This window comes from Balaenoptera ricei, chromosome 3 (genome assembly GCF_028023285.1).
Source record: "Balaenoptera ricei isolate mBalRic1 chromosome 3, mBalRic1.hap2, whole genome shotgun sequence".
NCBI classification, from domain to species: Eukaryota; Metazoa; Chordata; class Mammalia; order Artiodactyla; family Balaenopteridae; genus Balaenoptera; species Balaenoptera ricei.
Window position 1 is genome coordinate 156274735 of NC_082641.1, and position 25871 is coordinate 156300605.

Below are 25871 nucleotides of genomic sequence, written 5' to 3' on the forward strand. Positions count from 1 at the left end.
TCAGTTTCCTCACTGTCTGGGGGGCGGGTGCAGACAGTGAGGAATGATGGATACATCAGGAGGCTATCAAACCTTCTCAGCTGCTTGATTGCTTTTTGAAAAGAAATCTTACTTGGCTAGTCAAATTCATAGAAACAATGTAGGATGGTGGTTACCAAGGGCTGGAGGGAGGTGAAAAGGGGGAATTGTTATTGAAAGAGACTAGAGTTGCAGTTTGCAAAAGGAAAAAGTCTGGAGATCTATTTAACACTGAGTATACTTAACACTACTGAGCTGTACACTTAAAAACAGTTAACAAAAGTTTCCAACTTATGTGTTTAACCACAGGAAGGGAGGAAAGGAGGAAAGGACGGATGAAGGGACTCTTACCTGGCAGCTCAAGAAGTAAAACAGAAGCGGAACTGCTGAATCACTGGGAAAAGGAGACCAAGGTCCCAGCCTCTCGGCTTCTTTCCCCAGATCCTCCCACCAGAACAGCCCCTCGGGGAGATCATCAAAGCAAAGTTTTAAAACCACTAAACAGGACAACTTCTCAATTCTCTTTAAGACAATTTCAAAAGCCGTGGGTCCAATCACACTCTCAAAAGTCTCCAGCTGAAAAGCCCTCCTGGCCCCTCAAGGCCGAATCGGTTCACACTCACCACCATGGTCCTTGAGATTGTCCACAATGTAGCCCCAGCGTAAGTGTCCAAGCTCACAGAGCACCGCCGTGGCCCCCTGTACTCAGAGTTACTCATCACAGCGGTCTCTTGAGCCTCTGTGCGCTGCCTATTTCATCCTTGTTTGTGGAGTGAGAGCTGTGTGCTCACCCGCCACCCCAGCTCAGAAGGCTGTTTCTAGTCCCACCTTAGTTATGGGCGAGGCGCTATATCTATGCCACTGTCACCTGCACAAGGTGCCCAATTCCCCCACCTCGTCTGTTCTGGGGGCTTAACAAGTATCCAGGACTCTCAGATGGAAGGGTGGAGAGGGAGTAATTCAGAAGAGACTTAGGCACAGGGGAGCATGATGATACCCCATCCTTCCCTATCCCTCAACCAGGGTGCTGAGCCATGGTTCCTGATCAGGGAGAGAATGAATGCTGGGAAAGCAGCCAACGCCATAACCAACTTGTAGCAATGAGGGCCAGAGAACTGAGACGAAAGTACGTGGGGGCCATTGGCACATACTGTTCAGTTAAAAAAAAGAAAAGAAACCAGGAATGCTAACTAAAGGACAGAACGATTATCATCTTTGACTGTAAACCTCTCTCTGCATCATCCTTGGGTCCTAAAGCGACCTATTTCCATCACACGCACATTCCACCAGCAGCCGAAACTCACCTCAGCACCCATGTTATATTCTGACCCAGTTTACATGGAGCTGACTGAAAGGCAAAGAATAAGAAAATGAGGCATTTGAAAGGGAAATCCATGCTTCCTAGTTTAGAGCTGCACAAACTCCTTTGTCCACCATAGGAAGGGATTAGGTTACTCAATCCGAGTAACCCATTTCTCTTTGTTTGGGAACATGGTGATTCTATTCAGAGGGCATAAATAAGATAAAGGACCCACGCATACTAGATTTTTCATTTGGCAAGCAGAATAAAAATCTGAACCTATACCTGTGGGAAAGTAATCAATTTTTCATAGACTTATTATAGGCTTCACAAAATCTACTGCACACATATTTTTAAAAGTAAGAAAGTGGCTTTTTAATGATACTTAAAATACATGGCATGGCAAGAATTATTTAAAATGTGTTTCTGAGGCCTGAAGTTTGGTACTGCCTGCTAAAATATAGATGATTTGGATAAGGCTGTCTTCTCGGGATAAACGTGAGACCCAAGCGCATCTTATCATAAAGCTAATAGGAAGGTTGGTATTCAGGCAGTTAAGTAATTGGTATAAATCCTCCCAAGATATTAGATCCCCTGAACTCGCAACAGTTAGTGGTTGTTCATTGGCCTGTGTGCATTAAATAACTCCCCTTAACCCAGAGGCCAGCAATCCACTGTTCACATAAAGTCAACACAAAGCAGAGCAAGAGGAAGCAGAGCTGAATCCAATAGATACATGACCACGACTCACCCAACAAGTGTTTTCCGAGGAGCACGCCAGGCCTGGGAAAGTGGACACGTGATCCACGGGGTCTGGATGCCCAGTCTCGATCCAAGCAGATTGGCTCCGTTTTTATGAGCCATCAGCTTGATTGTCCACATTGGTGGGCATGCTTTTCGCAGGAACACATCTCTGTTCTAAGCGGAAGGCTATGCGCCTACACCTGTGACCAGCCCTGTATGAGGAGTGTACGTGCGTGTGTGCGTGTGTATGCGTGACTGAATGAATGATTTTTAAAATGTCTACATAAAGCAGATCTAATATACGAACATCTCCATTTACAAAAAGGCTTTCATTTTTTTTATCATGCAGCAAGTCACTGAAATATTACAGTTTTGTGTCCAGCAACTCCCTTCAAGGAGCTATGAAAACATGAAGCATCACTGATGTCAGAAGTCACAGTCTAGCCGAGAAGACAAGTGACAGACCCGAAACAGAGACCACAGCAAATGTCTGACACCAAGTGTAAAAGCTTCAGGAGTTCACAAAATCCAAAGTCACTAAAAGCCCAAGTTGCTGAGAGGACTTGGAGCAGTGGGCGTTAAGAAGGGCAGCAAAGATGGTAGGCTTTAGATTACCAAAGGGACGGAGGTGGCGTTTCACGGAGGTACAAGAAGCAGAAGCAATGACTTAGAAGCAAAAAGAAGCCTTCTGTTTGCCGATAGCAGTGACAGCACCTGCCCTGATCAGAGCCACAGGAGACAGGGCTCATTATAGGGTGGGGACTCGTTATGAAGGGGTAACAAGCTGCCCAGAGAAGTTGATTTGTTACATTAGGGAGTCATTTTAGGATCCTGAATGGGAACAACCGGGTGTTCCTTCCGTATGGTGAGAACTCACCCCAGGATTCCTTTCAAGAGCACGCTCCCCTTGACATTGAGTTAATGATTTCATTTGCACTCAGCTTTCCAATATCCCACCTCAGTGGTTCCCAACTTATGGACCACAGAGTTATGGCAGAGGTCCTGAAGGCAGATAAGCACTGCCCAGAAACGACTTGCTCCTGGCATATTGCCGCTGTCTCGTTCTAGTATCTGTAGATACCATGTGAGCCATAAAACGCAAATTCACTCCAAAGCCACAGTCACCTGAGTTGCCCCAGGCGCCAGCCTATGGCTGCACATGGAGTCACTGTAACAGTAGCCCAGATGTCACTAGCTCCCACCTCCCTGCTGTTCATGCAGGACTTCAGCCTCCAGTAAAGTGCCCCTCAAGCATTCCTAGGAGTTCCCAGGGATTTGGTGCCTGAGCCTGCGAACAAGGCCGTCGTCCTCTCAGCGGCCACTGGGCGGCGATGGGTCCACACAGCTCCCTCTCCTGCGCCTTCAAGCACCCTGAGGCCTCCGCAGGCCAAACTGCAGGATGGTCCATATGGAGTAGGGGAAACATCTCATTCCTCCTGGGAGCTACCATTCCCAAAGCAGTCACACTGGTGCCATACACGATAGCTTACCGAGGGTATTTTAGAAAAACAACTCTGACAGTTGTTACTTACAGCCCTCAAGCTGTGAATGAAAACTGTATGTGAAGGTGAATCTAGCGGAGGTTGGGCAGGAAGAAAAATACCAGGGACAGAGCCCATGCCGTGCTCACAATCAACCTTCCCATAATGTGCTATCAAAATGCACATCATCCTGTTTGACCCAGCAAATCAAACTTCTAAGCACACAAGGAAGTGAAAAGTGTAGGAGGATTTTCAACGCAGATTATTTGCAAGAGTGAAAAAGGAGAAACACACATCTCCTAGTACAGAAGGGGTTAAATTATGACACACTGACAGGGTAGAATACAGGCAGCTGTTAAAAACGATGACATCAGCTTGGAAGTACCACTGGAGAGCTCTGCGATGCATCGTTAAGTGACACAATGCCAGTTAGAACAGCGCTCCACAGCCTGTTAGGAGGCGGGGTGAGCGGCGGGCAGGCCAGCGAAGCTTCATCTGCCGCTCCCCATCGCTTGCACGACTGCCTGAGCCCCCCGCCCCCTCCCCCGTGGAACCATTGTCTTCCAGGAAACCGGTCCCTGCTGCCGAACAGGTGGGGGACCGCTGAGTTAGAAGACGTTAGGGACAGCGTGATCGCATTTCAAAAGTGTGGAGGAGGGGCCGGGAAGAGGTACATATGAATATTACATGTCAGGAACAAAACCTATGGAGCTACTGACAACCTTTCTCCCTCATACCCATGCCTGAAGGGGAGTCTTTTTTTACCACCAGATCCTTTATGGAACTGATCTGGGAGACAGTAAGAGAGATAAAGAGTCCTCAAATGGCCAGATTAGTCTTCATGAGAGGAGATGAAAGAGGAAGTAGTGGATGAGAGAGGCAGGCAGCCAGCCAGCCAGCCAACCAGGAGATGGAAGAAAAGAAGTACCTGGAGCTTTTAAAGACGGGGGAGGTGGAGGTCCTGGAGCAGCTACTGAAGACTTGGTGTACGGGAGAGAAAGCTGGGTGACGTAGGTTCAACATGTTTGGCCGTGTCATGTGCTGTGTGACCCCTCCACAGAGTCTACAAATACACCCATGACAAAGATCTAGAACACGCATGAGGTTTTGAGATCAGATTGGTGTTTCTTCCCCATGTTTCTGTGCTGCCCATGAGGTGAGAACAAAAGCTAGTTTAAGGTTGTACATGTATGAAAAACGCCAGGAAAGACACCCCAGAAATTGTCCCAGCGGTAACATCTGTCAAGGTTGATTAGGTACTGGTGGACTTTGTTACAACAAAAGTGTATCTCACATGTATAATTTTCATGGGCATGTATTTTACTTTCACTCAGGACAGGGGTTTGGGTGAGGCAAGCAGGGTGACTACAGTGCAAAACTGAAGGAGACACTGACTCTCAGCGTCTTGCTGGTTCAGAGCCGCATGTAAACACCCCCGTGAGGGAGTGCCTCCTTCACTTAGCGCCCTACCCACCCTGCTTGCCTCACCCCATCCTGGCTCTGCTTGCCTTGTTAATCACAGTTCTGAATCTCATTGAAATTCAAACTGGGATGCTATCTGCCACACACACTGCATACAGAGTACATTGCCATTCTGAAAGCACTTTCGTATATGTAGTTCACTTTCTCTTCATGACAATCTCAAAGGCAAATGAGACTAGTATTATAATTCCCATTCTACAGATGGAGACCAGAAAGGTTAAAAGACCTGTCCAAGATCACACTGCTCAGTGACAGCAAACTCAGTTCAGCTAAGTTTGATTACCATCCCCAAGTATTTCCATGACCCCACCCACATACAAAACAAACAAAACTTATCACTCATACCTATCAGGAAAACGATGAATCTCTGAAGTGAACCTAGCCCAGATATTCATGTCTCCCGTCAAATAAGGCCCGGCAGCCCCCATTTGCCCCCTTGGAAACCACGGAGGCAAAGCCCACAGAAGATGTAGGCAGCCTCTAGCCAAGACGGCGCCCCATGAGGAGCAGCCCCTCTGGATTCTCGAGTAGCAGCAGGTTTTCAGGACGAGCAGCAGGCCTTCACGAGGGCCTACAGGCAGGTCCGCGGCTGCTGGCTGGCACCAGGTGTGAGCCATGGGAACTCTGGGAGCTGGCCGGGGGGGTGTGTGTGGGGAGCATCTGCACAGGAGGCATGAGCCTAAGAGAATCTCTCAGCATTGGACATTCCACAAGGCGTACATGCAGCTACTGGTGGTCGGCACTTCCGGGTTTTCGCCTTGAGGTGAGCGGAAAGGAATAACACGGCACCACTAGCCACCAGCCTGGAGCTCAACCAGCCGGCCTGGCAGCCTAGAAATTTGCTTAAGGAGTTAATCCAGGCAGACCCTGAACTACCCTGTTCATCCAGCTGTGTTTCAGGGCACAGCACGATTCCAACACTGCATGTAATAAAAATGAAGAATACCCCCCGCCCCCTGCCCTCTGCAGATTCGTTTTTCTCGGGTCCCACTGGTACTTTCGTTTAAAACTAAGTTTAAAAATAAAGAAATCAGCAAACCACACTCATTTGCCAAGTGTGCTTTTTTTTCCTTCCTTCACAAACCTAAATCATACCTGGCAGAATTCATGCTGTTCTTGTTTACCTGTTCCTCTAAGAATATGAATCCATTTCCCTCTAGCCTGGGTTTTAGGTACATTGTTTAGCCAAGCCTTTACCTCCCTCTTCTGTTAAAAAGAGGAAAACATACAGCAAACTCAAGTTCTATATCTGTGAAAATGTTAAGAGGAAACTACCCTAGGATGTTTACACAAGCTGTGTAAAGTGGCTTTAAAGAGGCTCTCGTATTCCAGTATTACCCATACTACATTCGAATTAATACTTCCCAGAAAAAGTAAACTTTAAATAAGATCCAATCAGGATCAACTGCACACCCACCTGAGTAGCTGAACAAAATCAATGGAGCAATTCTTTGGTCATCGGACTAAAAGATTCAAGATTGACTTTTTCCCCCTTTTAGTAAAATATGAAACTCCCTGGTAACCTGAAGTATTATTGGGTCCTGTATCTTGCAAGGATTTATGCGCAATTTATCTAAAAACTGCCTTTCAACAGCTACACGAATGGCTGAAATTGCTTGATCTCGCCAGGCAAAGAGTTTTTAAAAACATTAACCTCAGAAACAGAATATACGTCTGTCTCGTGCGAAGTACCAGAGTTTTCAATCATGAAATTAAATATTCCTTTGCAAACTCAGCTATATCCTAAAACAGCCAATGATAACCTCTTGCAATACTCAGCATTCTGTGGAGAACTGAGTTTCTAAAGGGCCGTATACTGTCCTGAACGTAATGGGAGATTCCTTTAAGGGAGTTTTTCCTTCTGAGGAAAACAGCTGTACACCGTGGACTACTGAAAAGCCCCGCTGGGCCTGTCTTATTTATGAGATGTTTCCACAGCGGGGTCTTCTGTGTTTACATGGCGCTGCTCCTCTTAGTGAGGGTGACCACTACCGAGCCTTGGATTAGGCTCTCAGCGTATATACACACACTGCCAACCAGGCACCATGACCCTCACTTCTCAGCGGAGGAAACAGTGTTAAAAGGAACTTACCCGAGGTGGCGAAGCTCGGGGAGAAGCGGAGCTGGGATGCAGTCCCAGCAGTGAAACCGCGAGGCCCGTGCTCTCCAAGGCAAACTCCGCCCAACCCCCCACCCCCACTGCCTCTTTGAAAACCTCCTCCTTACCTGGTAGGCAGGCACACCTGAGACCAGTAGTTCCCTGGGGATAAGAATCACCCGGGAAGCTTGTTCACTCTACCTTCCCAAAGCCCCTTCCCTGGAGATTCTGACTCAGGGGTTCCAAGCTGGACCCAGAAATTGTCTTTTGAACAAATGATCCGGGTGATTCTTATCATCAGAGGACTGTGGGAACGGTCTTAGATCAGGGGTGGCCGGGGCCAGGGAGTATCTTTGGCTTTGTGGGCCGTTAGGTCTCTGTCACAACTACTCGACGCAAAAGGAGCCAGAGAAAATTCATGAATGAACTGGCCTGGCTGTGGTCCAATAATTTATTTACAAAAACAGGCGGCTGGCTACAGTTTGCTGACCCTTCTCTTAGACCATTCATCATACCATTAAAAAAGAGACATTAATGCCTGCTATTTGTCACCTCACTAAGGCAATGTCTCAATCAGGCAATTGACCCAATGAAAATCCTCCCAACACCATGAAACATCACTCTCATCAAGAGGATAAAGTCAAGGTTGTGTCTGCCCTCCCTCAAGCAAGAACAGATGGAATTTACATGAGAGGATGCAGTCTAAGCCAGACAGTAGAAGCACACTGTATTTTAATGTACAAGACACACTGTATTTTAAAGGACAAGCACACTGTATTTTAAAATACAGCACACTGTATTTTAAAGGACAAGAATGAGGTGGTAACTATAAGATGCTGGTGGAGATTGTGGCGGGTTTTCTTTATGCAGTGGATTTTCTAGGGCCCCCAAAACTCTTCCTGCATCCTGGGAATTACTAGCTCAGACCACCATATCATTTTTCCCGGTACCTATTGTTATATTCTTTTTTTTACTCCCTCATGAGGATGATTGATGCTCAGCTGAATTCAGAGGAGCGTTTGATTTGCCTGCCATCCTCCGGGAATACCCCTGCTAAATGCAGGAAAAATCACTCAACATCAAAGATCATTCAGCCACGGATGTGAGAGCGACTGTCACCTTATAAAGCTTACAGTAGCCAGCGTCCTCTTACAATTTTCCCCAGTGCAAGCTACAGAGGTGGGGAGGGTTGGAGGGAGCACGGGTTAATACAGTGGAATTTCCTTTGGCACCAGCTCCAAGCAGTCTTTTAACAGAGATGTTTAATTGATCTTTATTGAGGAGAACCTTCCCTTCTGCTTATAGAAGAAATGATCACTTTTCCCTCGGGTTCTATCTGGAGAAGTTAATAGCCCCAGTTTTCTCTTACAGCAGAGATACTTAGTGACTGGGAGACTATCATAAGTAGAGTTTATTGTCCAAAATACAAACCCAGTTCTAATCAACCTGCACAGTGAGATTGCCTTGCTTGTATCTGTTGATACCTGGAGGAGCTTCTCCCAACTGACGAGCGCATTGTTCTTTCCACTCAGGCTCTGCTGTCCAGTTAACAAATTGGATAGCGAGGTAATCTATAGGCCTTTGCCAAAGACCGCTGAGGATGCCCTAATGTGTATCAATTTGATCCTCACATGCAGTAGCTCCCAGATGAGGCCCGAGAGCGGAGCCATAATCATTTGCGTACACGGTGCAGGAATATTTTGCAGGTGTGAAGACGATCATTGCAATACTTCCAGGATACAGAGACACTTCCGGGATTCAGTACAAAGACAGCCGTTACTGCTTGGCAGCTATGAAGAGTGATGGAAAAACAAACAAACAAAAGTAATACTTACAGAGTTCCTTTAGCTCTTTTATAAAGGGCTTTATTGATATTAGCGTTACTTTTTGAAATAACTTCCAAACACAACAAGCAGGTATTAATATTTCCGTTTTAGAGCTAGGAAATTTTGTATTAAATGTTCTGACTGCTGTGCTCCTTGAGGACTAGATTTAGCAGTAAACTAGAGGCTAGGACTTGCTGCTACAGTAAACTCTTACTATTTGGGAATTTGTTCTAGAGATACGAATTTCCTGGGTCTTTTTCTTTGTCCTCTCCTCCTTCTGGCTGCCGGCTTTCCCCACCTGCCACCTGCCACGCCCTCCCCAGCCCTCCAAGTTGCCATCCTGGCATGGCAGGCACCGTGACCATGATTTCTGAACCACATTTTGGAACCTGTAGTATGAAAAATACCAGTGTTCTTAGGTGGACAAGAGGACAGAATTTTTGAAACCATGATTGTCCACAAAAATAGAAGATATGTGATCACTCTTCTAGTGTCGCTCTAGCATATTCTCCAATGACGAGCAAAGGAAGGTGTGGAAGGGAAGCACCTACCATTTACTGACACAGTTAATAGGAATATACTCAAGGCAGGTGTAAGGCCCGGGCCTGAGGTCTTCCCGAGAATGTGAGAGGGAAGGAGGAGGGAGGCTTTATACCTGAGATATTGGATTCCTTTTTTCCCCCCATTTTACTGAGATATAATTGTCATATAATTTTATATTAATTTCAGGTCTACAACATAGTAATTTGATATGTGTATAAATTGCAAAATAATTTCCACAATAAGTTTAGTTAACATTTACCGCCTCACATAGTTACAATTTTTTTCTTGTGATGAGAACTTTTAAGATCTATACTCTTCGCAACTTTCAAATTAAATAACAGTATTGTTCGGTGCTTTGTGTCCACCTAGAGGGGTGGGATAGGGAGGGTGGGAGGGAGATGCAAGAGGGAGGAGATATGGGGATATAGGTATATGTATAGCTGATTCACTTTGTTATACAGCAGAAACTAACACACCATTGTAAAGCAATTATACTCCAATAAAGATGTTTAAAAAAAAAAGAAAACAGTATTTTTAACTATAGTCATCACGATATACATTACATCCCCAGGAGTTGTTTCTCTTATAACTGCAAGTTTGTACCTTTTGACCACCTTTCCCATCCCCCCTACTCCCACCTCTGGCAACCACTAAACTGTTCTCTGTTTCTATAAGCTCAGTTTTCTTCGATTCGTATACGTGAGATCATACAGTATTTGTCTTTCTCTAATTTCACTTAGAGTAATGGCCTCAAGGTCTGTCCTGGCTTTTTTTTTTGCATCTGGTATCACAGTTAAACATGGTTAGAACCATGTTGGTGTTGTTACCAGGTCCTTGTCAGGTGTCATGGGCTGAGTTGTGTCCACCACGGAATTCACAGGATGAAGCCCTAAACCCCAGTACCTCAGCATGTGACTGTATTGGGAGATCAGGCCTTTAAAGAGTAATTAAGTTAAAATGAGGCCATTAGGGTGGATCCCAGTCCAATCTGACTGGTGTCCTTATAAGGAACGCAGATTAGACACACAGAGAGACACCAGGCCTGCCCAGAGGGTGAAAGCCCTGTGAGGACACAGGGAGAAGGCGGCGCTCTGCAAGCCAAGGAGAGAGGCTGGAGCAGGCTCTTCCCTCAGGAGCCTCAGAGGAAACCAACCCTGCTGACAACTTGACCTTGGACTTCCAGCCTCCAGAACGGTGAGAAATAAATTTCTGTTGTTTAAGCTACCCAGACTGTGGTGTTTTGTTATGACAGCCCTAGCAAACTCATACAGATACCAAAAATTAACGTGGAATGAGGCCTGGAACACCTACCGCTTACATGTTGTTTGCTACATGCCAAATACATGCCAAATACTAACTCGATCCTCACCATAGCCCTATGAAGTGGGCACTGTTGTTCTCACCCCCATCTTACAGACAAGAAAACTGAGGCACAGAGATGTTCAGTGAATTGCCTAAGGCCATACATCTGACATGTGGAAAAGCTGGAATTTGAACCCAGTCACCAGTCTCGGAGTTCACTGTTTTGTCTCAATTTTCTACCTGTTATCCCCCAACTGATCATCCACAAATCTTCCAAAACTGGTTCAGGAGGCAGCGTGGAAAGCAAACCTGAGGGTACTGTGCCCCACTCTTGAGAGGCAAGGACTCACAACCTGGGAAGCTTAGGAGGGACAAGGAAAGCTGGTTCATCTCAGAGGCCCATGGATGGAAGGAAGAGACACCTGGGCCTGGTGAACCGAGGGCCTGGAGGCAGGAAGGCTTTTCCCATGTTGGCTGTCACCCTGATCCACAGCTCTGCCATCAGGTAGCCTTGGGTTCCTCCAGGCACACTGGCCCTATGAGTACATGATGTACTACAGGCTGCTGGAGCATATTGGATGCAGAGTCAGAAATGGTTCACTCCCTCTCCAGCTGTCATTTCTCCAGAACAAGCAGGGAAAAGATACCAGAGACAGGGAGGTTCACCTTCATCCTCTAGACCCGGGTTTCTCAGCCCCGGCTCTAGTGACATTTTGAGCTAGGCAATGTGTGACTTTGTTTCTTTGTTGTGTGTGACTGCCATGTGCGCTGTAGGATGTTTAGCAGCATCCCTGTCCTTACCTACTAGATGCCAGTAACACATCAGCTACTTGTGACAACCAAAAGTGTCTCCAGATATTGCCAAATATCCCCCAGGGGACAAAATCACCCCCATTGAGAAGCACTTCTCTAAGAGAAACAGAAAAAGGTACTTCCTCAAGACAGCATTTCCATCTGTCAGAAGGCTGTCATAATAATATATGCAAACGTTCTACATTTATGGTGCTGTACAGTGCACAACCTGCCCAACTGCCCATGGTCATCCACCTCCTCCCTCCCTCTCCTCAAGCTTCACAGGAAAATGAGGCTAATCTGCCCTACACTTTATCGTTCCTTTCTACTTTCCCATATTTCTGAGATACTATAAGGAACCCGAGGGCTTCCTGGTCTAAACTTGGGGTTCAGTTCGGGATTGACCTTTCTCCACCCTGAGGTAAGGATTAAGAAAATAAAACCTGTGCTGTGCTGATCCTTCTGATTTTCTAGTTCAGCCATTAATGTGACAGGCATGAGGTGCTGATAAAGTGGCCAATTTATTCAATCCCTTTAATGGAGAGAAAAAGTTTAAACTTTTATTGGTTTAGCTTGCCCCAAAAGCAACTATCAAATGTTGGCAGGATACAATGAAGGCTTACCTTGTTAACATAGTTAAGTCTCTCTCTCTCAGAACTAGCCCATTTAGCTCCAGGTTCCTTAGCGCACCCGACGCACTCACACAGCATTTAAGAGCTTTACACAACTGGAAGGTCACATCTTTATTTCTTATCGCAGGAACACGACTTCTGTAAACTTTATTTCTGTCACAACCTAAAGCAAAATTATTGTAAAATGAGTGATTTAAACCATACATTTTATCATCATTAAAAAGCACCTTTAAAAAAAAAAAAAAAAGCATCTGCTCTGTGCTAAGGATAAGAAACGACTCCTGCCCTTAAAGCCTGCATTAAGGAGGGACGTGAAAATTTGAATCACATGAGATAAAGAAGCATAACCTTTATGCACAGAGGTTCCTTGGAGGCAAAATGTTATATCTAAGTGACAGCTTCATGATAACCCTGAAGCAGAATCTAAAAAGCTGAGGCTATGCAGAGGTGGAGTAGGAGGTGCATTAACTGCAGAGGGAGCACCTGTGCAAAGACACTCAAGCCTGACACCTGCTGGGCACTGTAAATACTGCAGGTGGGGATGACTAAAGGCCAGGGGTCCAAATGTGAGAACAGACAGAAAGGAAAATAGAGATGTTGGCGGAAGCAAGCCTGGGAGACAGCATGGCTTGTATCCCACAGGTGATGAGGCCTGGGGTTACCACTGGCTAAGTAAGGGTGCCTCCGCTGATTAGAAAAAGGTGCCCCGCTGCTGAAGGACCGATTAGATAAAGGGAGTGATCCCAAAAAGCTCCCCTTCCTCAGGGCCAAAGAGCCCCAGCAGGCTTGGCCGAGCACAGTTCAGACTACACGCCTCTGTGCAGAGCACACGCTGGGCGGCTAGTATGCACTAACTCTGTGTGGGCAAGCCATTAGCAGCATTATTTTAAGCGTATCTTTTTATGTTAGAAGATCACTCAACCCGAGTAGGCAGATGAACTTAGAGGAACTGAGCCCAGGGGCCGCGAAACCACCCAGGAGCTTCTGCCATAGTCCGGGCAAAATGTAATATGGATGAAGAAGCAAATTGAGGAGGAGGCCAAAATCTACGAGCTAGACCCACTGGATTGAAGACATAAAGTTCAGTGAAGGAACTCTGAAGAGAACGGGCTCTGCAATAAACTTTTCTTACATTCAATGTAAAATATTAGGCAAAATTAAGTACAGTGGCCTTTACGGTCCTTTCAGCTCTAATTTCTTTTGATTTCTAACTTATTACTCTGGTTAAGTAAAGTCCCTTCAGAGGTACAGAACAGTTCCTACACCTGCATTGGATGCAAAGAATAATCTGACTTCTCTTCACCAGGGGATGAGTTGAACTGTCCTTGCAGAAGAGATAACAGATGGTGTGAACCCCAGATCCTAGAAAAAGGCCAGGCACACGATAAGTATTCAGCTTTTTGAAAACAAATGAACAATCATTTCCTCTCCTAGATCTTCACACCCTTCCTCTGCTGGCTACTTTCTTTCAGTTTATAAACATCCTCAAGTATACCCACTTAAAAAACTCTCAGACCTATGATTCTTTGGATCTTCTTGTGGGTAACTTAAGTCTCTCCCATGCCTTCAAACTCTTAGAGGAAAACATAGGCAGAACACTCTATGACATAAATCACAGCAAGATCCTTTTTGACCCAGCTCCTAGAGAAATGGAAATAAAAACACAAATAAACAAATGGGACCTAATGAAACTTCAAAGCTTTTGCACAGCAAAGGAAACCATAAACAAGACCAAAAGACAACCCTCAGAATGGGAGAAAATATTTGCAAATCAAGCAACTGACAAAGGATTAATCTCCAAGATTTACAAGCAGCTCATGCAGCTTAATAACAAAAAAACAAACAACCCAATCCAAAGATGGGCAGAAGACCTAAATAGACATTTCTCCAAAGAAGATATACAGATTGCCAACAGACACATGAAAGAATGCTCAACATCATTAATCATTAGAGAAATGCAAATCAAAACTACAATGAGATATCATCTCACACCAGTCAGAATGGCCATCATGAAAATATCTAGAAACAATAAATGCTGGAGACGATGTGGAGAAAAGGGAACGCTCTTGCACTGTTGGTGGGAATGTAAATTAATACAGCCACTATGGAGAACAGTATGGAGGTTCCTTAAAAAACTAAAAATAGGACTACCATACGACCCAGCAATCCCACTACTGGGCATATACCCTGAGAAAACCATAATTCAAAGAGAGTCATGTACCAAAATGTTCATTGCAGCTCTATTTACAATAGGCAGGACATGGAAGCAACCTAAGTGTCCATCATCGGATGAATGGATAAAGAAGATGTGGCATATATATACAATGGAATATTACTCAGCCATTAAAAAGAAATGAAATGGAGGTATTTGTAGTGAGGTGGATGGAGTTAGAGTCTGTCATACAGAGTGAAGTAAGTCAGAAAGAGAAAAACAAATACAGTATGCTAGCACATATATATGGAATCTAAGGGAAAAAAAAAAAGGTCATGAAGAACCTAGTGGCAAGACGGGAATAAAGACACAGACCTACTAGAGAATGGACTTGAGGATATGGGGAGAGGGAAGGGTAAGATGTGACAGGGTGAGAGAGTGGCATGGACATATATACACTACCAAATGTAAAATAGATAGCTAGTGGGAAGCAGCCGCATAGCACAGGGAGATCAGCTCGGTGCTTTGTGAACACCTAGAGGCGGGGGATAGGGAGGGTGGGAGGGAGGGAGATACAAGAGGGAAGAGATATGGGAACATATGTATATGTATAACTGATTCACTTTGTTATAAAGCAGAAACTAACACACCATTGTAAAGCAATTATACTTCAATAAAGATGTTTAAAAAAAAAATGTTGACCCTGATTTATCTAAGTAGTGGCAGTTCATTTAAATTTTATGTTTTTCTTTGTAGTTTTTCCCCTTTTTCCCCAACATCTTGGAATAAGAAGTTTCACAGTGAAAAAAAAAGTTGTTGCTAAAAATCAGGTTAACTCAAATGCCTATTGTGCTACTGTGAGTCATTTAAATTCATCAGGACTCTTAGAAAACTTTTAATAACAAGAGATATGTGTTCCAGGAGGACAGTTACCATTAGAATATTTATCTCATTTGGAGAAGATCATCCAATAGAAATCCCCTCAACCTTACTGAAATAAATGCACTAGAAAAGTTTAGTCACTAAAAGACATGCCTTGAAAACATTAAAGCATTTACAACTTAAACTGCTGCAGTTGAATATAATTCCAAAGATACTCAAATTTTAGAAATGTAAGGCTAGCATGATATCACCTGACCAGAGTAAAAACAATGGTTTCCTCCTTGGCTCTTGCATCAGATGTCAATTCCCACCCTTGCCCCACTTCCACCTGCTCTATTTTTTAATCACACTGGTGGATCTCAAAATATTTCCCTATGAAAATAAAAGGTATAGAAAATTATCGTTGGTTTTTGATACGATAATTTAATAGGGCTATCTGGATTAGGCTGAAGATGATCTTAAAATAAAGAAAAAATATTGCTAGGTAATACCATTAAAGGAGAAAACTAGGAGATATGATTAAATTACTGAGGGATTATTTTCAAGTCTTTAAGACACTGTAGGAAAACAGATGAAGTTTTCCAATTAATTATATCTATTCATTAGCACAGGTTCGGCATCACTTCAAATTTCTGTTGGGAAAGCAGCTCCAGTTGCTATATACAATACAAAAAAACATTTAAAAAGCATCTTAGTCACACTGACCTCTTCTTGATTAGTCCTAATATATCAGATTTTAATATGTGCAAAGTCTTCCCAATAAAATGGGTAAGTTGTGATGTATTAAAAGGAATACAATGCATCTTTTTCTAAAACAAGAAAACGAATTATACATATGTGTATATATACACACCCACATATATATATTAAATTATACACACACATACACCATACACACAAGCAGAGAACCCCAAATTAGATAGAACTGGCCAATAAAGTAGATTATATCTCCCTGGAAGTCACAGAAATGCAAAATAAGACAATGCTATTAATTAAGTAGAAAACTGGAACACAAAATTACATATAAAATTATATAATTATATGTTAAGTTTTGTGTGCACTTGCGTGTGTCAAAAACCAAATGAAACATACTAACATATTAACTGGTTGGTGTTACGGATGTTTAGAGATTAATGTTTTTTCATTTGAAAATTTCCTCATAGAAAATGGTCGTGTATTATTGATTGTGTATTATTTTTATAAGAAGAATTTACTTCGAATTTCTAAAAAGGAATAACAGATATATGCTTGCATAAAATGTCAACAGAGTCTATTCTAATTCTGAAACAAGCTGAAAAAATATTTTCTCAAGACATTCGGCAAGTATCACCTAAAATTAAATAGACAAGTCATCTAACTTTGTGTTCAGCTTGGCTTTCTTCATCTTCTGTAATAACCACATTTGTGGAACAAATTCCTATCAAAGGTTCAGACCTAAACAAAAACTACTGAGTAAAAACACATCTGTTTTGGCTTTTTCTCCGAAGAGTTCCCAGTATTTGTTAAAATTGAGATCTTTATATTAAACTACACGCACAAATAAACCCTACCAGGACCAAATGTTACAAAACACAGCATGAGGCAAAGCAAATATATTTCACGACAATAAACTAGGTACCTTCAGGAACAACTTCATTTCTTTTAAGCCATCGCGATAAAACTGCCAATAAAATCATGTCCAGCTTTTTATTCTACAATGTTTTGAATTTCCCTAAAAACATCAAAATATTTCCTATTTCCTCAGTTAATAACCATTTCTATATTCTGACATGGCACTTTATGTGGGCAGTAAAGAAATATTAAAGCAAGCAGAAGAGTGATTAAAAGCAGTGACTAATGTCGGAGAGAGCTGGGTCTGAATCTTCAGTCCTGACTCCTAATTTTATGGTCATTAGAAATTCCTTAACTCCCCCTGAACATTACCTTTCTCACACATAAAATGACAGTAGTAATACTACACCATAGAATTGGAAGGTTAAGTCAGATCACGTATATATAACTCTTAAATTACTATATTAATTATATTAAGCAAGCAAAACTATGCTAACTAAAAGAAAACAGCCAATGGTATTGATTCCCAAGGAAATGGAGGGAAGTAATGAAGGAATCCTTCAGCCTTTGAATAATAGTCAAGTTTTTCTGTTTGTTTAACCTATTTCCATCTGAATAAGTCAAAGGCGAAAAAGAAATCAATCATGAAGTCCAGTCTGGAGATAATTCAAGAAATCAAGAGATTATATTACAACTAAGTCATGCAACTCAGGTGGAATCAGTAAATAGATTTTAAAACAAACTGGGTCTGGGTAATAAGTAGGAAAACAATACTGTTGCATAGGTCTCTTGGGTCTTTGCTGAGGTCCACAAATTCTCACAACTTCCGGTGACTAAACAAGTGCCTATCACTTCCCTAAGGAAAGAGAAATAAAAGCAATAGGAATAATTAAACTTGGTCCATGACCAAAGGTAGAGTAACAATCTCTAGAAAAGAAGCTTACTGGTCAATACTCTTCAACCTCAAATTTGATTTCTCACTGAGATACCAAGAAAAGTGTTTGAGTTTGGCAATCCCAAGAAACTGACATTTTCAAGTCAATTATGATACAGTTTGGACCTTACCAAGTTTCTAAATGTACATGTTGTAAAAAAAAAAAAAAAAAAAAAAAAAAAAAAAAGGCATACCACAGAAATAGATGTGGGTAGTGGCAAATCGCTATGTTAGAACACTGAACCTGATTCAATTTCAGCCAGATACTTTATATTCTGCTCAAATTCAGTCTGTCTCAGATATTTACTGAGAATAACATTAAATTAACACCAGGTTGGGGGTGAAGGGTTTAGCCTTACTGACCCATACAATAACTGGTCTTGAGAACACTAGGAACACTGTTGATTCTGTACCCCTTATACTCATTGAAAGAAACCAACATTTCCAGGGAAGTCAAGACCAATTTGTCTTGCCAGATGCTTAGAACAAGGAATTACAAAAGGACAGTTTAGAATATACTCCACCTTCCTGGGTCATGTGTTGCTGTCATCAAAGGAAAAATTCTTTTTTTCCTCTTTTGGAGGAGAGGGGGTGAACAGGTGGTGGTTGTTTACCTGAATACAGAATAGACTAGTATGAATAAAATAGAATGAAAAGATGGTTGAGAAAATACATAAGTAGAAAAGTCTGAGCTGGAAGTTTCTGGTCCCTTTCTTTCCGATCAGCCTGTACTTTGGTCCTAATGTATATGACAGTGCCCCAAAATGCTTAGTCTACATTCATCAGGATTATGTGCATGTTGCATCTAGAGCACTTAGAGCAAAATTTTTCTTCAAAGAATTTTACCTTTAGGTTGAAAAGAAATATGTTCCTTGTAACATGGTATAGAAAAATATTCCACAAATGGGACGTCCCTGGTGGTGCAGTGGTTAAGAATCCACCTGCCAATGCAGGGGACACGGGTTCGAGCCCTGGTCCAGGAAGATCCCACATGCTGCGGAGCAACTAAGGTCGTGCACCACAACTACTGAGCCTGCGTTCTAGAGCCCACGAGCCACAACTACTGAGCCCAGGTGCCACAACTACTGAAGCCCATGCGCCTAGAGCCCGTACTCCACAACAAGAGAAGCCACCGCAGTGAGAAGTCCGTGCATCACAAGGAAGAGTAGCCCCCGCTCGCCACAACTAGAGAAAGCCCGCGCACAGCAACAAAGACCCAACGCAGCCAAAAATAAATACATAAAATAAATTTATTTTTAAAAAAATTCCACAAAATAAATCTGATCATCAGCGGAATAAAATTTCTGTGCTGCCTATTTTATGCCAAGGGCTATTCTAAGTACTGTAAACAAACGTAAACAAACACAACCTTTGGACCAGAAACCAGGTTCTTCAAACGACACTTGAAAACCTGAGATCCTTTAGGCATCCCATAAAATTTGTTTCTTTAACCCAAATTTCACAAAAAGGCAAAAATAATCATATTCAATCTGAGTAATTTAACCATGAGAAAAGTGCCCAACGCAGAGAAGGTTATACCTAAATATTTGTTTAGTGAATAAAAGACACAAGAGGTGAACTGCTACAGCTGGCCAAGACTAGAGCAAGAACAGTTATCAGAAATATACAGGTTAAAGAATTTCTCTAGTCAGAAAAAAAAAAAAAAGCTAGATATTTTTAAATGTCTGAATGTTTGTTTCGCGGGGTTAGAAGGCAACATAAGGAGAAGTGGTTCAGTACCCTGGATAGCTCCAGGGAGGCACAGTTTCTCAAGTCCCAGATCTACTTAGTTGCTGGTGTCTTCCAGCTGCAATTTCCCTGTTAAAGGGCTCTGTCATTTTTAAGCCAGATTCATGCCCCATAAAAACAGAGTAGACTCCTCAACCCCATCCTCACCCCGAAACACATGGAACAAATACGCACACAGAGAAGTCTAGCCTGTTCGTTAAAAACAGTATCTTCTGTCCTGACCAGGGAATAAACCTGTCACTTTAGAAAACTGATCCAGGAAGTCTTATCTCTTGCTGTGTGACAGCTGATCCTGAGAGGGCTCACCGCCCAGATCTAGAGTAAGGGTTTACCCACGGGATCGATAAAGTAGCTATCTTCGAGTTGAAGTAAAACGTATTACCACACCATAATTCAGTGTTATAAACTCAAATCAATAAATCTCTTTCTGAAGAAGACTCTACCGGAAGCATAGTACCTCTCCATAACATTCACATAAGTGAAGCAACTTACCCATGAGCTATGACTACAAAGTCGTGGTAATGATTATAAAGTAACAAGAACTGTAAAGTAAAATGACACCATTTCATATCTCAAAACTATACAGAGCTAAAGTAAAATACTGACAAACAAAAAAGCCTCATCTTTACTATTCGACTTATTTTGCTTACCTACTGAGTTCCTAAATCTTTGCTTGTTACTAGACCGCAGCAGTCATCTTATGGTTGGACATTTATTTGCATAGTTTCTCCCATACTAGATTGCAAATTTCTTGATAGGAGGGATCGTGTATCATTCACCATGGCCAATGGTATCCTGGACACAGTAAATGTTCAATAACTGTTTATTGAATTAAACTGAGTTGAAGTAACTCATCTCTGGTTTATGAAACTTCTGTTTTCATAGCGATACGAGTGGGAGCCATCCCAGGACCCAATCATGTCACTGTACAGGAAAAGGAAGAGTTGTTGGTTCTTATAGTAAACGTAACAAAGAGATTTGGGGCATCTGGAAATATTTACCCCATAAAGAATCCTATGAGAGAAAGTGATACAAACCATACCTTCCCTTCTGCTGAGAAATCACAGAAGATTCTACTTATGTCGTATTTTTAAATCCCCAAAGACTGTATTATGAGGGAGAGAAATATAAAAACAATTGAACCCTTGAGGAAAACACAGGTCAAAAGAGATTCCTTTTAAAGAAAGAAAAAGGAGGCAGGGAAGAAAAGCAAAGGGGGAGAGGAGGAGGGAGGGAGGGAAGGAGAAAGGACGAAAAGAAAGATGATGCTGTTAAAAGTGATGCTGGAGAGTAATGAAAGTTATGTCTTGACAGATGGTGAGAAGGTTAGGAAAAGCAGCACCACCCAAAAACTGTACAAGTAGAAAATAAGCTTATTCTTGTTGGTCCATGGATTATATTACACGGAATAGAGGAATGGTGGGTATGTATGTTTGTTCGTTTGTTTGAAGATTACTTGTTGGGCAAATGCTTCCAGGAAATGCTTTGGGAGAGTTCACTTAGATATCTTGCAACAGACGCTCAACTTCAATAATCTCAAAAACTGCCCAAGTTTTCCAAGGCAAATCCACATTGTATGCTCAGTCTCACCAAATTCATATACGCTGTCCATTTTTATTCTTACGTAAAATTTATCTTACCTGAAATTATCAAGTGTTTTAAAATAGTTATTAAGAGTTTGGAGCACTCATGTTAGAAAATTAAGTGTTACCAAGTGAGGCTCCTTTTTTTTTTTTTTTTGAGGCCCCTTTTTAATTCAGGACGTTTTCCATTTTACTGGGAATCAATTCTGTCTGGTGTTTCTAATCCAGCATGTTAAAAAATCATCCTACAAGGCCTCTGATCTTGTTTAAACACTAAAATTTCACAGTACAGATCCAAATTTCCATAAAAGTGACTCTGCTAGTGAATCCATTTCATTGTCCCCTCCATCTGCAAAGAATAGATTTTTCTTTTCTACCTCAAGAACACCTAATCCTTACATTTTAAGAAACAGTACTTGAGTGCTTTTACTGCCAAAAGTCTCATTGTAATATAGCTGGAATATTCCCCTGTGAGTACTAGTTAGTGCTATTGCTTGTTCACACATGCTTTTTTAATTTCAAGTATGATTAGTTATAGGCAAGTCACTGAATATTTAAATTTGGTACAGATAGGTTTTCAAACTACCTGTGAACAGAAGCCTGTAAATTAGAGGGAGTGTGGGAATATGAAATCTGAGCAGAGCTGTTTAAAATCTGGCTGTTGTACATTATGCTCCCTTCCTTACCTGTAACACCTGCTTTCTGCGGAACCAGAAGTCTGTGTCTCCTGTGGCTTAGGTTTTAGACCGGGGTGAGCGTTGTAACAGCCTCACCATAATGTCTGGCATGTTCCAGACTCCCCTGTGGTTGAGAATATGCGTAAGTTGAGATGGAGCAGGGAACAGCAGAATCTTCAAAGCCGAGAGAGAAGTCCAGAGACCACAGGGAGACCTCAATGCCCATTACAGGCTTAAAGAAAATAAAAATAAAACTCTAGAATAGTATTGACTTGCTAAAACCCAAAATGAACATAAGTATTAAATTTTTACTAAACTGTAAATCAAACCTTAACAAAAACCTAAGTCATCAGTTTAAAAGGAAACCAAACTGTTGTAATTCTAAACCCAGAGGCAGTACTGCGGTGTGAGATAAAATGCGTGAGACCAAAAATTGGCAAGTTCTGGATTCTTTTTCCTATTCTGTTTCTTCTGAAATGTACCACCGAGCATATCACTTAACCCTCCTAGACCCTGGATTTCCATTTTTTCATCTGTAAAACAAAGAATCTGGACTAAAAAATAACTAAACTTGCTTCCAGAAATAAACCGGCATTTCATTCCATTTGAACTCAAATCTGACTTGCACTTGAACAGTTCTAAAAAGAGAGAACACTTTGTGTCTTTTATAAATGTGTTATAAGTTTCCGAAGTTAAACTCTAGTTCCTTATGAGGGTAATATGCGTTTTTCTTTCAAAACAATTCCAGATGATAGGAATGAGGACAAAGACCTGAAGAAGTGAAAATATATATATATATATACGAATCTATGTGTGGGTATATGTATCTCCAGTTCCAGAGTATATTCTCATTTTCTTCCAAAATCCTGCAAAGTTATAGAAAGTAGAGCATAAGGGCCAACATAGCGGCTCCTGGCTTGAGGTATGTCTCCTTCACCACTCCTCTGAGTAAACCAAGGAGCCAGAACATGTCAGCAGCAAGAGAAAGCTTCCTGCAACATCATACGAGAAAAGGCCCATATCAGAGTCTAAAACTAGGCTGCCAAGAATTGCACTTAAGTTGTCGGAACCACAAAGGACAAGGTATCTGCCGCTCCTCTCCTACTGTATTCCATGGTCTTATAATGAGGGACAAAACTACAGCCAGCCTGTACTCAGAGCTGTGGTCCTGCCCTGGCAGCTTGAAATCCTAGTCAGACAGGCCACATGATGCTAATGGAGAAGTCTAAAACATTTAGCAGCGTCAGAAATGAAAAACAGCTCAAGAAAACCCAATGAGGATCCAAGCACTGAGAATGACGTATTTCCTAATGACCAAATCCAAGTTTGGTCCACTGAGACATAGGCCGTCTCTTAGAGTGAAATACCTTAGACAACATTAATTAATATTGTGAGTGATGGTTGTTAAAAAGCAAGGCAGAAGAAATATTCAAAGTTTAACCTCAAGGAACATGTGTAAACCATAGCTTTGAGAGGAGGTGGCAAACATATAGGTGACTTCCCTGTTCTGTTTATCTAGCAAACAGTCCTAATCAATAACATTAGTCTTTTCTATAGTACCTGGCTCTCAGTTCCACAGTCTTTCTCAAACAGCCAGGCCTTACTAATCAACCTGAATTGGCATGAGAAAGAAAACCTATTTACCCCTTTTCCTATAGGAGAAAAGAGCCCTGTGTGTGGAGAACTGGGAAGCCTTGTTAGTCCTTTGGGCTTCACCATTAACCAGTTAGACAAGTCACTTTGTAATTCAAGGCCTCTCCACCCTTAAGAATAAAATTTCGAGTAGGGGTGGACTATCTCTAAGTTTCCTTTGTGTGTTCAAGCCTCATATATTTATAATCTTAGGCGATGGGGAGTATCTATGACGACTGAAAAAAGCATGACTATCCCATAACTCAAAGAAATAAAGTTACTCATTGAAGTTATCAATTATCGTTATTTTTTTCCCTCCTGAAGAGCTGCAGATACTAATTATAAGATTCTTTGTCCAACAGTGGTTATTTAAGCCAGGAAATATCTTCTAATCCAACTCCTTCACAGATGAGGAATTAGATTTTCAGAAAGGTTAACTGATTTGCATAATGTCATGCCAGTAAATCTGAATACCCAGATTATGATTATCAACACCAAGGTTACTAGCACAATTATCAGTTTTTGTGGAGTTTACAGAGTGGTTTCCAAACTGCAAACCCAAATCTATTGACAAGCCAGTACCTCTCCTCCATCATGGTCTCCTTTGTGGTGATTTCTTTGTACCTGAATACATTTAAGGTGCCTACATTCTTTCGATTCCTTCTGATTCCTTTTGATTCCTTATTCATTGAGCACACTGTACTCATCCATTCATACCTGCAATTTGCCAGTTTCCCAATTTAGCATCTCTGAAATATTTACTAGTGGGGAGTATACTTCTTTACCGCATCATAACTATGCAAAGTAAGACCTTATCTAACACAAGCCCTGTGGAACCCAAAGGGCAACCATTTACTGCTACCTTTTTGTCTATTGTCTTTTACCTGCATGTAGTTGCTGTTTATGCTTCCTTGAGCGGAAATTAATTAACACCCTAAAAATCATCATGATACGGCATAAAATGATCTTAATACGTCACTGTGTCTGTTGTCTAAGCTTGAATCCAATTTTCAAGTGCTTTATGTTGATTTGATAAGCAAGAAGAGGCATTTCAGGTTGTACATGAAATAAATGAACATAAATTCACCAAGTGACCATATTCCTGTGGGAGCAAAAGGAGGCATGGTATTTAGCATAAATGAGTGTAAGTGGTGAGTTAGATAAGTAGTCAGGAGACCCGAATTCCATCCTCAACTTTCACACTAAAGGTACAAACTTGCACAACTTTCCTCACTTCCTTGAGCCCCAACTAAAAGTGAGGGAGTTCAACTCGCTTTTCTAAGATTAGATTCATATCTATCATTTTATGACTACCATGGGCAGCCCCTAATACCCCCTCCTCTGCATGTATGGCAGCTCTTCTGGGCAGTTATCTAATACTTCACGTGGCAGCGCACACCAGCCCCTGTGCTGTGCTTCGCCAGGATGGCCCACTGCCAGACCGGCAGGCACAGCCTCCGGCCCTATGACGAATCCCAAGCATCCCAGGGCAGCAGTCAGTAGCAGCCTGCTTCAACAAAACCTAAGAAAACAAAACTTCTCATCTTCACCTTCAGTCTTTACTACACGGGACAAATTTAAGACCTTAATGGCTACTTTTTCCTCCAGTGTAAAGTGCCAGGCCAGCTGGCTCTAAAATACTTCATAAAGCATGCAAAAAGCCCCAATTCCATAGGCATGTATCACTGCACTAAGAAGGGGCCTTGGAGAGTTTTAATATTAAAAACTGAGACCCACAGAATGCAGATGTTAGGACTAGAACCAAGCGTTCTTGATTCCAAACCGGTGTGCTCCCAAGGGGAATTTATCAAAGTACAGAGAGAATTCACAACTTCTTACTTCAGTGGATTTTAGTGGGTGTTTCTGTAACACATCATGCAATCTAGTGTTTTCTTAACATTCATGGTGAAAATTTTAGAAATCTCCACATCTTGATTGTTATAGTGAAGCAGTACAGTAATGAGACAAAGCATTTGTTCTCGAGCTAAAATCACGTCTCCTTCACTTATATTTGGCCAAGTTAACTTCTTTGCACTTCTTTTCGCCGTCTGAAAAATGGCATTAAAAATGCTTTCAAATTATTTTTGAAAGTTAAAGACAGATAGCTAATGTAGCATTAGTAGTGCTGTGCCTTCACACATTCCTTAATGGAGTCAAAAGACATATGTTGTCTGACGGTCACAACAAATCTTACAAATTAAAGTATCTCTTCAATGTGGCCTGATATCCCAGTTGGCCCTTGGGCTAACATCCTAAGATGCACTAGTGATCTTGAGAACATTTCCTGCAAAGGTCCTGGACTGATACTGTTCTTTGTTTCCAGGACTCTTAGAACCAAGCTGCATGGAAATATGACTGGGGATTTGAGAAGATATTTTGTTTTTTAAACACAAGTTTAAATAAACTTAAGTAATGGAAATAAAAGAAAGTTCTTTTTTTTTTTTTTTTTTTAATCTCAAGATGGTACAGGAGAGGCTTCAAATGTACCACTTC

General features: G+C 42.0%; 2 protein-coding genes across 2 annotated transcripts in view; both read right to left on the reverse strand.

Moving 5' to 3' along the window:
* Positions 1-25871, reverse strand: part of LOC132362732 (ELKS/Rab6-interacting/CAST family member 1-like) — a 136886-nt gene that overhangs the window by 84446 nt on the left and 26569 nt on the right. The gene's annotated exons all lie outside the window — the stretch shown is intronic.
* Positions 8371-25871, reverse strand: part of LOC132362734 (ELKS/Rab6-interacting/CAST family member 1-like) — a 187013-nt gene continuing 169512 nt past the window's right edge. The window contains exons 10-11 of the transcript XR_009502451.1: positions 12210-12381; positions 8371-8913 (exon numbers count right to left, since the gene is read on the reverse strand). The gene's annotated coding sequence lies outside the window, so the exon portion shown is untranslated. The remainder of the gene's footprint in view (positions 8914-12209; positions 12382-25871) is intronic.